Source organism: Pteropus vampyrus, unplaced genomic scaffold, assembly GCF_000151845.1.
Source record: "Pteropus vampyrus isolate Shadow unplaced genomic scaffold, Pvam_2.0 Scaffold307, whole genome shotgun sequence".
In the NCBI taxonomy this organism is placed as follows: domain Eukaryota; kingdom Metazoa; phylum Chordata; class Mammalia; order Chiroptera; family Pteropodidae; genus Pteropus; species Pteropus vampyrus.
The window spans coordinates 74714-78546 of NW_011889088.1; the positions used below are offsets into that span (position 1 = coordinate 74714).

A 3833-nucleotide genomic window follows, 5' to 3' on the forward strand; every position below is an offset into this window, starting at 1 on the left:
CACAGTCCAGATAAAATTTTTTCAATTTAATTTTATTAGGTTATTCATTCCAATAAGGAAACACATGCCTCTTACATTTTTTAGTTTCTTAGACCCAGTTGTAGAATCTTGTCTCCTTCCTTCCTCTTATCTGAGGCCATTCAGCGGTACCAGTAGGCTCAGTCTTGACCTAGTCACTGGACATAATCCTGCACCAAGGCAAGAGGAATTTTTGGCACTTTAGGCCCTCACTCGAGGGTTTCCTATCAAGACAGATGCTAGTCTGATTTATGTCCCAGTTCTATCAAGTAACTGACCCTCAGTCTCATTCATTTTTTTTTTAATTACTATTTATGGCAACAGCACCTAGACTTCCTAGGTGGTCTCCCGTCTAAGTACTAACCAGACCCAACCCTGCTTAGCTTCCAAGATCAGACATCAGGCTTGTTCAGGGTGGCAAGGCCATAGACCATGGACCGTGGCTCCACTGGGGCGTGAACTCAGGACCTTCTGCGTGTAAAATAGATGTGCTAACCACTACACTATGGAACCATGTCCTCAGTCTCATTCTTGAAACTCAGCCCTGCCTTGGACTCTAGACTCAGTCCATGGATTTCAGTATAGCACCTTAGATCCAATTCTGATACCCTGCCCAGTGTCTTTGTTCCCCTGCAACTGAGGCATGCCTGTTCCTTTCCATTCCCCACTCCTCGGGACTGGAATGTCCTGAACTTTAGACCCATTATCTATTCATCTGAAATCCTGAGTATCTCCTATCTCAGAATTCTTTGTCTCCCGCCCATTAAGACAACATGTCATTTTCTGTTTGGTCCCAAATACCAACTGCTTGCTTATGCTGCTACTTGCTATGTGTCACTTGCCCTCCAAATTTGGCCTGCCCAGTGCTACTACAGCTGACACTGTGTCCCCTTGCGATATCAGATCCCAGTCTCTTCCTCTCAGTTGGCCCTGAGAGGGCCACCACAAGACTCAAACTAGGCATGAACCATTTCTCATGAGTAGAATATTTTATTATATAACTGCTCTGAAGAAAAGCACAATCTTTGGGACCAAACTAGGAAAAGCACAGTTCTGTGTAGTGAGCCCTTTGAGGACAGAGCATGGAGTCTACTCAGGCAAAGTCAACAGGATCAGAGACTGTCGAGTTCTAGTTCAGTGAATATGTGTGTAATGAACATCCAGAATTTTTTCTGGTCTGATATTATAATTTTTTCTTTTCCATTCTCAATCCATAGAGTTCTGGTAGGGTTGACCCAAACCCCAGCTTTAGCCCTGTCTAATCAGAGCAACACGGTCTACGGCCATGCCACCCTGAATAAGCCCGATCCCGTATGATCTCGGAAGCTAAGCAGGGTTGGGCCTGGTTAGTACTTAGATGGGAGACCAACTAGGAAGACCAGGTGCTGTAGGCATAAAAAATAAAAAATAAGAGATTATAAGATGACAAGGTCCTTGGAATCTGTGAGGTCAACCAAGAGTTGCCTCACCTAAAAAAAAAAATAATAATAATCAAAGCAACACAATACTTCTTAGACACAGTAATTATTTCACGGATGGGCATACGACTCAAGCTGGGCCAATGACTTTCTTACTTGGTAATATTACTGGAGCCATCAGAAAAGAAGCTGTCTCTGCTGGGGTTAATAAATTGGTAGAATATAATCTGGAGCTGCTGATGGCCATCTTTGTCACCGCATAAGGAGAGCTTGCCTGGGAATGAAGTCAACTCAGGAAAGCAAAACTGAAAGAGAGAGGCAAGTTTGTCATAACATCGATCCAATCCTAAAGCAGCAATCCACCAAAGGACTCCTTGGTTTATTAACCAACATATTTACTTTTATTGTGTAAGTCAATATGAGTTGGATTTCGATTACTTGAAACTAATACAGCTGGCAAAGAAAAGCTGACTGGTATTTCCTTCTGCCTTACCAGCTGGGTAAACCTCCAGGGAAGAAATACATCACAGAAAAGCAAGTTGAAGAAAACGTGCTAAAAAATGAAGTCTTTCATTTATTTAACTATTACATAAGAACAGCAAAATAAGGCAATGAAAACAACACAAGTTGTGTAGCCTATCAGAGCCCTGTTCAAATGTTAAATCTTCTCTTTTCTAGTTACACATATATACCTGGAATGTTAATTAATATTTCTGATGCTCTGTTTCTTTTTTTATAAAATGGGAATAACATTACCTGTATCATATGTTTATTAAACATAGATATACTGTATATGGTGCTTAACACTAAAAGGCATTCAAAAAATGATAGTTATTTTCATTACCAAACACCTTGACCCGCAAAGACTTCGGGCTAGTGTATTCCAGAGGGATTAAAAAAACAAACACAAAAATAAAAAAAAAATTGATCACTACCTCCAGGGATTCAAAATCTAAGTATAGGAAGAGACACAATGTTAGAAAGAGAGGTGGGGGAGGGAGAGAGAGAAAGCTGTCATGTGACTGGCAGATAACTTTGATAGCTTCTGGGGTATAAGGACATAATTTCCTCTGGAGTAATCAAAAATGTCTTTGTGGAAAAAGTGAAATCTGGGCCCTAGAATGAACAGAATTTTTGATAAACAGAGATTAGAGGAAGAGCATCCCAGAAAAATAAATGGAGAGGGAGTGAGAAAATGTGTACCTATGTCTATGGGATTATAGAGCATATCAACATGGCTGGAGTATAGAATCCATAGAGCAGAAGGAGCTAAAAGCTGGAGAAGTTATCTGGGGCCAGATGTGGGATAGGGGAAGTGGTGAGGAATGTGGCCTCTATTCTATTATCAGAGAATAGAATCTGAATAGAATCAGGCAATGGAAAACTTTGAACGTTTTTGGACAGTGTTTGTACAGGATGAAAGTTATGATTGATCAGAAAATCACTTGGATCTTCTTTCAAAATTTACACTTTGACCAGTTGTCCCTGGTACAGTGAACCACTGTAACTGAACAGAATATGTTGTAACCCTCAGTTGTGTGTAGGAACATGAAACATAGTTGGAAAACATCAGCCTGGAGGCAGAAACACTATTTCAGAGACTATTGTCTCTGTGTGGTCAAAGGGCTCCAGGATCAGTAAAGCTGTTTAAAAAAAGGAGTTGGGAGATGGAGGAGGACCTGTATTCATTCCTTCTTTGGACTTCTACAATCATTTCTTCCTAGCTGCTTTCTCTGACTCCAGTTCTCTGTTTCAAACTATTTTATATTTTACGACCAGATTAATCTTTCTGTTCTGATCCTGTCGTTCCCAACTCCAAAACCCGTAATAACCAGCCTCTATCTACAGAACAGATTGAAATTCTTTGTTTTCTCATAGAAGGCTCTTTTTGGAAGAGGTTGCAACCACCTTTCAGACCTGGCTTCCTGTTATTTGTCATCAGCTGAGCCAGCCAAGCGGAACTACTCAAGAATCCCTTGCTTTCGTGTCTTCATGCTTCTTTTATGCTGTACGCTCTGCCTGGAATACCACTCCACATTCCCTTTTTCATCTATCTTCATCTTTTCCATCACTGAAGGCTCTCTCTCCCACCCTGCCTTCAATAATGCGTCTCCATTCTCAACCTGTATCTCTCTTTATGTGTGCATCATTTTCTTTACTCAGTTGTTCATTTTTTAAAAATCAAAATGTAAAACACAAAAAGGTGTAAAAAATAAAATAAAAATCACACATATTCCCACCACCAGAGCTACCAGTTTTTAAGTTTTATATTTTCATATTTGCTTCCATATTTTTAAAAGAAGTGAAACATTGTCGATAACATTAAGTCTCCTTTAAGCACACACTCTCCCACTCAGTCCCATTTCCCTTCTCAACTGCCACCATGAGTTTGTCGTT

The 3833-nt window shown here is 40.3% G+C and overlaps 1 non-coding gene across 1 annotated transcript; it reads left to right on the top strand.

Annotated features, from left to right (window-relative positions):
- The first annotated feature begins 1293 nt into the window (after positions 1–1293).
- On the top strand, positions 1294–1412 carry LOC111730327. Its single transcript, XR_002776638.1, has one exon. It is a non-coding gene; the product is annotated as a 5S ribosomal RNA (ribosomal RNA).
- Positions 1413–3833: the final 2421 nt, after the last annotated feature.